Source organism: Achroia grisella, unplaced genomic scaffold, assembly GCF_030625045.1.
Source record: "Achroia grisella isolate CSIRO2021 unplaced genomic scaffold, CSIRO_AGI_Agris_v1 utg3539, whole genome shotgun sequence".
Lineage (NCBI taxonomy): Eukaryota > Metazoa > Arthropoda > Insecta > Lepidoptera > Pyralidae > Achroia > Achroia grisella.
In genome coordinates, this window is record NW_026712814.1 from 562,812 (window position 1) to 576,258 (window position 13,447).

General features: G+C 34.6%; 1 pseudogene; it reads left to right on the forward strand.

The window, feature by feature from the left end:
* Window positions 1-1,767: 1,767 nt before the first annotated feature.
* Window positions 1,768-13,438, forward strand: LOC131843880 (membrane-associated guanylate kinase, WW and PDZ domain-containing protein 2-like; annotated as a pseudogene).
* The last annotated feature ends 9 nt before the right edge of the window (window positions 13,439-13,447 follow it).

Below are 13,447 nucleotides of genomic sequence, written 5' to 3' on the forward strand. Positions count from 1 at the left end.
TAATTAGAAGATCTTCAAAATTATTATGAACAGATGTTTTATGATTATTTTTTCTTACTCAAAGGGATAATTTATTGAGCTCTGGTTTCCCACTGTTGATTATTATATGGTAGATATATGGCTATGCGCCATATAATAATTATTACTACATTACATTTAAACTAAAATTATAAAGCGACAGTTTGTGTGTTTGATAGGATTTTGAAAATTCTTTGATTAGTGTTATGATGGAGGAAGCGTCCTTTTGAAACTTAATAAAGATTAAACCGAAAATTTCATTAACAATATCAGTTAAGTTATTTCTTTTACTAGATACGAAATATTCAATGGAATTAATACGTTGTTAGGATATAGCTATCCAATATCATTGGATGGAAATTAGTTTCCAAAATCGATCGATGGATTTAAGAACGACAATTTTTTTGTACATTTCTTTCTTAAGCGCCATCTATTATACACTTATAAAATTAAAATATATGTTCTGCAGAGCTACTGCTATCTATTGAATAATGAAAGTATGAATAAGAATAGTATTCAGTTTAAAATGTCTAGTTTTGCTTTTGCTTAATACGATTTCTGTTTACCGTTTTAATTTAGGACATCAAGAAATATTGTAAATTGTTTATAATCCTTTTAGATTACAATGTTTTAATAATGATAACAATTACGCAACAAATCTTACTTAAATCTTCATAATGAAGGATGTTAAAATTCACAAAACGAAAAATTCGTTAAAAAAGTCTAATTGCATTTTTTTACTGCAGTAAACTATTATTTATTAAAATAGTCTTTCATCTGCCGATTTATTTTTACATTTTTATTTCATTGCTACAAATATCTACCGTTTTATAAGTTTATCACAGTTCTCGTATTTTAAATTGTATTTGGCAACACTGTGGGTTAGTTTGAATTTTCTTTTTATAAAAGATATAATAATACATTAAAACAATTAAAAAATTATTAACTTTTCTCTTTTACCGTTTTTTCTCCGATTTTTATTGAACTCTCGATCTCGAAGTAAATAATTAAAAATAATAATTGAATGAATGAATGAATGAAACTAAATAAACATGTTAACCATAATAATAATAATTAATTCATCTTTGTCAAACATCAATTAAAGATTATTTAATTATTAATAAATAATGCACGATAATAAAAACAAAACTTTATGAACTAAAATTACTCCGTGTATAAAGCAACGACCTATAGAATTAATTAATCACATAAGTTCAAACAAACAGCTGTAGTTTGTAACTCAGTGCTTCCATTCCACTTGTTGCACCTACTTTCAAAAAGTTTGGCGTTATTTGTGCTGTGCTATTCACCTGTTTGTGAGAAAGTAAACTTCATTCAAATCGGACATTTACAAAGAAATAGTATTCACGTTATCAATTTACCGTTATTGTTGACGTTAAAATCATAGATTACTGTGTGGTTTGCGCTTAATAAATGCTTGTATTTAGCTTCGTTACGATGCACCTGCAATCGAGTGCATTACATCAATGCAACCAGAGTGTTATGAATTATTTGTTGTTATAATATGATTTTGACATGATTGAACGGGAAAATAAAGAATTGTGTTTATCTTTACCTACATGCTCGCTCATTTTGAGCAGGTAAATAAATCGAACCCATCGAAACAGTCATCAGACCCGAAAATGATCATACGTGGTCACTGGCAAGAAGATATTGTTTTGTTTTTGTGAAAATTCCGTACTGATGACTGTGCTTGAGAATTTTTGAAAAAAAATTGGTGTTGTGACTGTAGTGTCCTGTGAAGAGGTGTTCTTTATTTAAATTTTCAAACCAAGAAATTTGCCGATGTATTGGAGAGTGCCAGTATTTTGTATTTAAAATGAGTGAATAAAATGGCCCAAAATTCAATGGATTCAGACAGATTATCTTCTGCTGGTATTTCAACACATAGCTCCGGTACTGCAGGCACTGTTGGAGGGTCTGTTATAGGTGTGAGAGAGATCCAAATCATAAGAGAGAAAATGAAAATGAATACAATTTAGGACCATTGCCACCAATGTGGGAAAAAGCATTTACACCATCAGGGGAAACATATTTCATTGAGTAAGTAAATTGAAATACTCATAATTATTTTAATGATATAATTAATTATTGATACTGATTTAAGACTATTTGTCTTAACTCTCTTATATAAATGTGTTAGACAGAGGAACATGGAGTCTATTAGAGAAGGCCTATCTCTTAGCACAAGCTGACAAACCGAGGCGCTGAAATAGTAATAAACAACAATAAAATTAACTTTACTATCAGAATAAAGGCTATATAAGTTTGAATGTTTGTGAATATCACATATATCTAGTACTGCTGTACCCATTTTGAATCAGGTTATCTGTTTTCACCTATACTAACTACAAATTAATAAATTTGCCTGTAACATAAACATGTCATAAAATTAAAAATTTGTTTATTTTCTGTAACTATACATGACTTTTTCATGTACTCACACATGATAAAACACAGGCCAGTATTTTTTGATTATCCAAACACATTGAAAGTAAATATTTAATGTTGGTATACTAAAAATATTACATTGTTCTTATAAACCCATCCTGGTCAGGTTTAGTGAAGATTCTAGTCTCTTGAAATATAGTACACAGATAATATATCTAGTTATATAACATATTATTACAGATTTAAAAAAATAAATAGTTTAAAAAAACAAGTTTCATATTATATAGTGTGTTGGACTTATCCTTCAAGTTTATACAAACTTGTATTAAGATATAATTAATTTACTTCTTTTAATATATAAAAATATTTTTATTTATTTATTTATATATTTTAAATTGTGTACAATGTGGTTTTTCAAAGGTCTTGTATCTTTATGTAATTCAAAGAAAGCGAAAAGGTAAGGTAAATTAAATTAACACATGCAAAAAGTGAAACTTGTGAAAATAGTTTTGTACTGTTTGTAAAGTATTTCATTGATAAGTAATTGTATGTTACATTGTAATAGATTATATAATGTTTGCTATATTCCATACTTAATTGTAGCATTATTTTTTAGGGAATTTATTTATTGTAAAAATAAATAAAAAAATACAAAATAAATAGTTGTGCATTTATCTCTGTATAGAAGAATTATTGAAAAAATATAACATAAGTATATACATTTTATGTAATGCAATAAGTTATAATTTAAAGTTATTTATGAACTACCAAGAATGTATGTATTTTCTGAGGTACCAATCCGGTTTAATTAATGAGTACTATTTTCCAAGTTGATTTGCTTTTGTTCTCTATTGAATCAAATAAAATCATAATAATTTATTAATGTAGAACATTTTAGCCGCTTATGAACGTCAAGTGTTTGTAATAATATTATTTCCCTACCATTCAGTTCAGTTGTCTATCTTGTAATCTATGGAAAACTATGAACAGATGTAGTAAAAGTTTCGTTGCAGGCTAATTCGCAGTTGGAACATCCTCTCTGAAATCGGTGCTGATTGGTCATTGACTTGAGATTCAAAAGTAATGCATTTTTTATTTCCAGCCACAATACTGGCACCTCTCACTGGCTGGACCCTCGGTTAGCGAGAGTAAGGAAACATTCTCTGGGTGAATGTGGTGAGGATGAACTACCATATGGATGGGAGCGTGTCACGGATGAAAGATATGGCTCTTACTATGTGGACCATATTAATAGAAGAACACAGTATGAAAACCCAGTGCTTCAGGCTAGGAGGTTGAGGGGTAAGTTACATTGAAAATACTGTATTCTTTGTAGTGACAACCCAGTATTATTCTTAATCTAAGAGTAATAATGTAGACCTTGTGACCGGAGAGATTATTAAAAAAAAAACAATTCCCAAGAGAGCTTGAAACAAAAGTAAAAACTGACATACAAAAAAGAGATATAACATTCATTTAAATATCTATAAAAGAAATGATGCTAGCAACAAATTTGACTGGAGAGGCATGAGTATACCATTATTTAAAAAAATCTGAAGTAATCACAACCTGGAGGAAAGGAGTTATATATTTCATTTAGCGTTCCTTAGTCTCTGCCTACCCTAATGAGAGACAGGCGAGACAATAAGTATGTATATATAACAATATAACAAGTGACTATAGCATAGGGTTTTTCAAGAGGATTGTTATGTATATATTAAGGTTTAAAGGTCGACAACGCGCACGTGACACACCTGGTGTTTCAGGCGTTCATAAGCTACTGTAACCCTTTACCATGAGATAAGCCATATGTTTGTTTGCCACCGTCGTAGTAAAAAAAAAAGTATGCAAAAGTATACATATGTACTATATCTAAAATTTATTGCTATTTCTCGATGGTCACATTGATTTAACAATACTGGGTTCTCACTACAAATATGCAAATATGTCTACCATTCCGAGATTCGCATGCAAATGATAGCAATCAACTAAGTAAAAGTCGTGGTGAATGAAGATAATTGTTAGAATTATTCATACATAATGACTAACTACCGTGAAAGATTGATAGGTAAATGGCAAACAGAGAGGAAATAATTATATCAGACATGTATACAAACATTTTGAAGCACAAAGGTTCCCAAGGCACTTCATTAAAATGTTTTAATGGTTCTAGACATACTCTTTTTTATACTATAAACGAGTACCTAATGGTAACCGTATATATGTATGGATGCTCATAATATGTTTGTATGTAGTATAAGTATATACAGAGCTGACCAAACAGGCCATTTCTCTGGCATTGAGTCTACGCAACGGTGTAGTTAGTCGATTTCCAGATCTACACATATTTACTTGTAATTTGCTGGATTTTCATAGGATGGCAGTAGATTATTTATGTAAAATTATGATGTTTTCTTTGTAATTAGTGCATATATATTAGTAACTAGTGTGTATATGTATGCAATCTTCCGAAGTGGGCATATTGGGAAACTGTAAAGCTATATGTGACTGTATATGACGTAAATAAGTAAATAAATATATATATTATATAATTATATTTAGTAAACGTTAAACCGCCTTCGAGTATCTATGCACTCTCTAAGTTGGCTGGTAGAGAATGCTATTAGCATTATCTACCAGCCAACTTAGAGAGTGGCTAGGTTTAAGCATTAAGCCCGCCTATTATAAAAATCAATAAAATTTAAATAAATCACCGGTATCCGTAACTGGATTGATAACTACAAGACAAGACAAGTTACACTCGATTTTGGTGTTGACCAGATTCAAACTCACCGCTCAGGTCTGCAGTACAAGATAGACTACTAGGCCACAACACCCCTAATCATCATTCATCATCATTGCCTTGCCTTTATTCCATTATTTGGGGTCGGCGCAGTATGTCATTCTCTTCTACTGCTCTTTATCGATCGTCATATTAGAGCGTACTCTTCTTTTATTCATATCATCTTTCACACAACCCATCCATATTTTCTTAGGGCGTCCCCTCCCTTTACATCCACATTCATATTATACACTTTCCATAAGACACTTTAAGAGACTTTCCACAACACCCCTAATAATATCTTTTAAGGGAAAAGTAATAAGTTACATTTTAACGTAAAACTAATTGTAAATCATATAATTAATAAATTCGTCCAATTTCCTCTATGTTAAAATTTCTCTGTTTTTTCCCCTTACTTTTCATTGCTCATCGCTCCTATTGGTTCTAATGCCATAAGGCTATAATACCCATAGCCTCATATCTATCGAAGGTTGACGATAATTATGGCGATCTTTATTTACGGCAGTCCTGAAAAGGTACCTGGTGCTCGTCTTAAAGTATACGTTTTTCATTCCTGACGTTTTTCAACCACAAAGTCTGCCTGGTCTTCGGCAACCCTCGATTTTTCCCTGTACGATTAATTGCAGAAGACTGTATTTTTGTTCCGCATTATGTGACCCATGTACAAATAGGCTATCAACAACAGAAACAAGCTGGCCTAATGATTACAACATAATTTGGAATAATAGTATGATAACGATTATAATGATTATTTTTTTAGCTGAAAAATTAGCTGCAGAAAATGGCGGCAGCAGTCAACCAAACGGCGCAACGCCCACAGGAGAGCTTCGCGGCGATAGATTCACTCTCACACTTACGAAAAGCACACAGGTATTTGAATATTTAAAACTATTATGATAAACCAGCAATTACCCACGATTTCGTCTGCTTAACTTTACTCTCCTATTTCACCCCTGACCTGATTGTTTTTTTAAATAAAAAGGTAGACTATAAGCTGCATTTGCCATGGGCTCAGGAACTCCATAGCCTAATTCCTCCAGCACCCTTCCACCACCATACAATAAGACGTAGAGAGTGGCTTCATCGTATACAATTGACTTCCCTGCTCGCACCAACCGATTTGCATCATCTTTCCTTATGCGAGCAGCTAAGGAGCCATACCCTCTCCCAGCGTCCTGCCTCTCAAAAAAGAAGAAAGTCATATGTATTGTTATCTCCCATGCAGATGGCTTTCTGATCTTAATTATGCTAAAATGTCAAAAATCAGTGTTCGAATAACAAACACTAATTGGACTATTTGCCTTTGACAAAATTGCTATAGCATATGCGATGGTCACTCTATTCTCCCAAATTTTAATTTAAAAACGAACCTGAGTAATTGGAAATAATATTTGAAAACAGTAAGAGCTGAGTTTCTTGTCAGTTCTTCTCGTCTCGAAATCATTCGGACCTGACCGGTAGATTTGACATATCATAAGAGTCTGTAGACTTACATGAATAAAGATATTTTGATTTAATTGCATTTAATTAAAATATATTCTGCGGACTAAAAGTAATTGTTAATTAAATATTCATTAATTTATATTTGAATTGAGAGTACGTAATTTTTTTTTACTCTACTAGACTATTGACTTAAATTATTTTAAAATGTCATAAATTGCATTTAATTAAATCTTCTGCGGACTAATTATAATTAATTTCTATTTAAATTGAGTGTACGGTATTTTTTTTTTTACACTATTAGACTATAATTATAGTTGCAGTTTAGATAGTGCCCTTATTACATTTACATCACATCTAACGTAATGTATATATGTTTTAAATCTTTAAAAGTTTTAGATTCATTGTTCTAGTATATATATTTTTATTTCTGTATAAATAAAGTTTTTAATCAGTTTAGTATATATATATATATCTGACTTGCTATATTTGTAAAGAAGTTTTTTACATTGGTTAATATACATAAAATATATGTAATGTTATTTTAATGAAAATGTTTAAAACTCGGCTCGGTTGTTTCACGTGAATCTCTTTAATGTGCAACTCTACATATTATTCACAGGGCTTGGGTTTCACGTTAATTGGAGCGGAAGGTATACCCGAGACGGAAGGCTATCTACAGATTCGCAGCATCGTACCGCACAGTCCTGCCTGGATAGATGGTAATATATATTTTATATGAGAATATATACTAGTATTGTATCAATCATCCGACGAACTTATTTTTTTTTTTTTTGTGACATCCAGCTTTGATCTCACTACCTCTTGAAGAGTAATTCAAGGTAGTATAGCACTAAAGCAACGATGCTTATTATGATTACTTAAGTTTAATAATTTATTTATTATTTTGGTACTAGCTGTGCCCGCATAAAATTTATAGCCTATGTGTTCTTCCGATGTATAAGCTATGTTACTGTAAAGTTTCATCAAAACCGATTCCGTAGTTTTTGAGTGCAAGACTAGCATCCATCCATATATCTATTCATCCATACAAACTTTCACGTTTATAATATTAGTAAGAAGAGGCCATACAGTGAATTACGTCTCATCAATTTCAATAATATGTAAGAGATTAGGCTTTCTATTATCTAAAAAAATTCATACGAAGTAACGGATATTTCAATGTACATTCGATGTTAAGGATTACATACATACATTTGACGGCCTCGGTGGTTTAGCGGTATAGCACACCGTCTTACATCCGATGGTCACGGGTTCGATTCCTAGCATGGTACAAACATTTGTATTTATAAGACTGTTCGTATGAATCTGGGTGTTTTGTGTATTTACCAAAAAAAAAATATCGAAATATTTCAGTAGTCTAGTCCTTATGGAGACTCAGCTCAGCTTAGCTTGGGACTAGGCGGCGTCGTGAGAAATTGTCCTAAGATATTATTGTTATTATTATTATATCAGGCCCGCCGTATGCATTAATGCTACCCTTGTGGTATGTTCTCTGCAGGCGCGCTCCGGCCAGGAGACGTAGTTGTGGGCGTTGGATCGCGTGCAGTCCGCGGCCTCACGCAGGCGCAGGTGGCGCAGATGTTCCAGTCCATTGCACCCGGAACTGACGTCACGCTGCACCTCGTACGCGGTGAGTATATTCCTGTATAGCGACGGCCTCTGTGGTCTAGCGGTTCAGCACACCGCTATACTTCCGATGGTCGCGGGTTCGATTCCTCGTAGAACACAAACATTTGTATTGTAATTCAGTATGATAGTTTGTACTGGTCTGAGTGCTTTATATGTATATTTTGTTATGGATGATAATGGAATGGTGCACTTGCCTGCACTAACGGTTTTCTAGGGGAACCACGTGGAGCTCAACCTGACATGGTACATTGCTCGCAATAGGGTTATCAGTCCATATTACTAACAATACCGTTCTCATCTATAAAATGGATTATCGTAGATGAAGTCACAGGCATAGCTAGTATGTAACTGAAAACTTGAAATTTTTCACATGATTAGAGTCGCGTAATGGTGTGTAACAATTGGATAATGTAATCCGCGATTAGTTCAGTCTTAAATCACTAATGCAATTTAGGATTGCAACATAATACGAAATTGATTAAATAGTTGTTTACATAGGTACTATTCCGAAACGATTTGACTGATTTTTATGAAATTTTCTATGCATATTCAATAGTTCTGAGAGGTATCGTCAGGTGCTTGGACCTGTAGCACTGCGAAAACACATATCTATTGTGCTCGCCCTTTTCAGAGTTCGCTACTTAGACCCGTCAAGAACAAGAACAAGTTTTTACTAGCGTAGTTCGATGTGTACCTAACTTTCGTAACAATATTACAACTCTTTTTTATTCTTTATTTATGTCTTTGGAGAACGCTAAGACTCTATGTCAGTTTGACCTCCACGCGGTTCCCTTGCAAACCACGCGTAAATGGCTTGCCTGACCGCTAACTGACCTATTTTTTTTTTATTGGGGGATTTGGGCTATTATCAAGTGCTTATGACCTGTAACACTGCGACCTGTATAGATCTATTGTGCTCGCCCTTATTCAAAGTTCGCTACCTAGACCCGTAAGGGACATGAATTGAAGGATATTCTTAGGAGAGATGGTTTTTATCTCCTCAGGATAGAGTGTACACTTCTGAAAGGAGAAATTACATTTATGCATGAGTGAGCTACAACCACATAGGATGTGTAGTGGCGTTTCCTCTTTAGTTTATCAAAATCTGCAGCTAGTATGTAACTGAAAACCTGAAATTTTTCACATGATTAGAATCGCGTAATTAGGTAAATTGTCTGCAACAATTGGATAATGTAATCGGCGATTACTTCAGTCTTAAATCACTAATCCAATTTAGGATTGCAACATAATACAAAATTTGTTAAATAGTTGGTTATTAGTGATACAGGTTTTAATATGGCAATAGTAACAGTAGCTATTATCCGTGACTACCTATTTTTTGTGATATTTATCTATGTATCTTTTGACTATTTCAGTCCACGTGACACATTGTATCTTCACATCAAATTAAGATTGTTTATTAACGGGTTATTCAAATGAATAATTTTATGGCAAACCTCTCGACTTTTCGACTAGGTTGCACTAGCCATGGTCACGAGCTGACTGGAGTAACAACCTAGTTTAAAATAATACCTTTATTTGCCGTAACAATTTTTTTTTATTAGTTTGGCCTAGATGATGCTGTTTGAATTGTATTGATTTGTTATTATTATTTGTTAGGTATATTACTAGGGTCTGTATTTATTCAGGTTTATTGTATAGGTATTTTACTATAATAAATTTAAATTGATGACATAAATAGTATAAAATAATTAATAATGAAGAGAATAACAATTAAACAGAATATCTGCAGAAGAAGCCATTTTGTAGTTATTTTTATTTTCCCGCGCAAACGTAATGCGCCACAGACGCACAATATCGCACGGCGTGCAGCCGCAGTAGGCTGACGAGCACGTCATAGCTGTATGCGCGATTTTAATACTACTATGAGTATTAACTAATTAAGGAACAGGACATTGTCGATTATATACGAACCAAGAGTAACTTAACATTGAGGGTGATACAGCTGAAGCCGAGCTAGAACGCGAGTTTCAAGGCGTTTGTGGCCCGCGTCCCCACCAACATGCTGCCCACCTTTATGAAGGAGGTCTACTGGCCGAAGAGTGGTGTATCGGCGCTATCGTGACACATTGCCGTGATCACACAGACAATTTCAATATCGTAGTATTATAAAAATATAATATTACTGTTTTAGGTTGATTGGAAGCGATCTCTTTTAGAGATAAGTCCTTTGCAAACAACAACAAAATTTGTAACACATATTCAAACCTTGTATTTAAAAGTGCAATAAAGCATATATATTAATTAGTATGTATGTTAATCTATTAGGTATTTATAATAGGGCGTAATAGCCTAAAATAAATAAAAAGTAAATCAACATTATTATATACGATAGTACAGATAGGTAGTAGTCGATGGGTTACCATAGACTCCGCACTCACTTTCGTAAACGAAGACAGTGAGCTACTAATCCATGACAGAGACCATGTAACGCATAAATTAGAAGTTACATGGAGCGGAAATCGATCTGTAGGCCATATCTGAATTCGTCTCGCTTCATAACTCATGCGTAATAGCTAATCAGTTTATTACTAACAAGAGTTACGTCAGATTTCACGTAATCTTACTTGGGAATGCTATGCTATACATTTACATTTTTGCTTTACTGAAACTACGGGGAGCTGAATATTGCCTAAAATTATGTAATAATAATAACATCTCAGGACAATTTACAGATCGCCTTCTAGTCCCAAGCAAGCAGGCCTTGTGTTATAGGTACAAGAACACTGATATAAATACATAAATACAATGTTTTTGTAATTACATACGATGTAGATGATAATAAACTGACAATATGTACATAGAAATATTGATCTTATATACTAAATAACAGTAAGAAAAGGTAAGGTGGGGTGACACAGTTTAGACACAGCAGTGCTTAGTAGACAATATTGAATTTGTCTTACTGGACATTATTAAATGCAATTATTATTTTGATGAATCTAGGACTGTGTCCCATAATATACATAGAAAACACCCAATAATACAAACAATCATACTCATGAATATCCAATGATGAGAGGTAAATTAATAAAAATATACAATGCTAAAGTGGCGCTTAAAAGTTTTTTTTAACAATATTTATATTACGATTTCAAACTTATATTACGATAAAAACAGTTATATAAAAATGAAATTAGAACTATAAATAATCTTCCTACCTACAATATATACCTTATTTTCACGAAGTCAATAGTTTTGGCGTACGAGCACTGTAAAGTGTACACAAACTTTCCAGGTAAAACTACCAAATGACTGTATTATTAATTTTACTATAAAATTTTACATTCAGGTTACCCTTTGTCGTTCGACTCTGAAGATCCAAACACGCGAGTGTTAAGCACGCGCGCCGTCGATGCCAACACACCGCCTACTTCCGATGCTGTGGCCATGCAGCAGCTCACTAGGGCGCTACGGACCAGGTTTGTAACTTTATTATGTATTGGAAGCGAAATATCTGTAGAGACGTATATTAGGATATTTCAACAACACACTTGCAATATCCCTAGTGTTGCGGTTGCTCATGGGCGGCGGTAATCACTTACCATCAGGTGAGGACCATACTCGTTTGTGCCCTGTGTTATAAAAAAAATCGATCAAGAAAATAAGTACCGTCGCGTGGTGGGGGGACAATATAGCTAGTTGTGAGAGAAAGAGAATGGCTGGCGGCGGAAAGAGAACAACGGCAGCCGCGCGAGGTACGGAGAAGAGAAGTGGTATCTGTTGAAATATCACTTCTACTAAGTACCCCAGCACACAATCCATTTTTTTATTGAAGGCTTTGGAATATCACTTTATGATAAAGATAACCTGTAGCACTGCAATCTACATAGATCTGTTGGGCTCGCCCTTTTTTAGAGTTCGCTGCATAGGCCTAGATAACAAGAATTGAAGGATATTCTTAGGAGCTATGGTTTTTATGTCCTTCCATCTGGTGGTCCCCTGATGGTTTCCCGTGGACGATGGGATGTCTGCCCTGCCCTGTCTTTATAATTTATTAATATTTTTTTTTTTAATGAATGATGATGGAATATTTCATCCGCCTGTGCTAATGATTTACGCGGGTGGGACATCAGTTCGATGGTAAGTTCACCAGATATTTATCACGATGGTTACCAGAAGAAACCGCCTGGAAGGCAACCTGACATGGTACATTGCTAGTAATAGGGTTAGTCACGTTACTAACAATCCCCCTTCCCCAATGATTATAGATTCAACCTGGATTCACCGAATCATGTGGAAGCCAGTCCCGGAGAGGACGAGCCGGACAACGGACAGTCCGGACAAAGCGCGGAGCCAGCGGCGGCTCATGTCCAGATCGTTCGACTTGGACGAGCTGCCCACCACACAGTCCGTGGTCGCCCCGCCCGGTGCTCCTCCGCTGATCACCTTCTCTCCCTAGCTGATGGTAAGTAGACTTTTTTAGTCTGTACTAATATTATGGGAACAGTTTAATTTTATGTAGTCTGTGGGAATTCACAAGAACAGAATTGTATTTTTATATGTAGCAAATTGGTGTTTTAATATAATGTAATGTAATATTAGTCACTGTCGTAATAATAATAATATCAGGACAATTCCTACAGCGCCATCTAGACCCAAGTTAAGCTAGCTAAAGCTTGTGTTATGGTTACTAGATAACTGATACATATACATAGATATTTTTTTGTAAATACATATCATACATAGAAAACACCCAAACCGATACAAACTATTATACTCATGAATACAAATGTTTGTACCGTGCGAGGAATCGAACCCGCGACCATCGGTCGTAAAGCGGTGTGCAAGACCGGTAGACCAATGACGTCGTCGAAATGTTACATTTTAAATATGTTAAACAAGTATATCTTTAATATATACAACATAATATTTTTAAATTCTATGTAATATTTAAAACTGAATAATAATAAAATGTGCCAGTTCTCGTCACGTATATCGTGGTTGTGATTACAGATCACGGTTCACACAACGGAGTGGGCCCCGCGGCGGACGCGGAGTCGCAGGAGGGCGGGGCGGGCGCGGGGTGCGGGGCGGGCGCGGGGTGCGGCGCGGGCGCGGGCGCGGGCGCGGGCCCGGCGGCGGGGCTGGGCCCGGGCG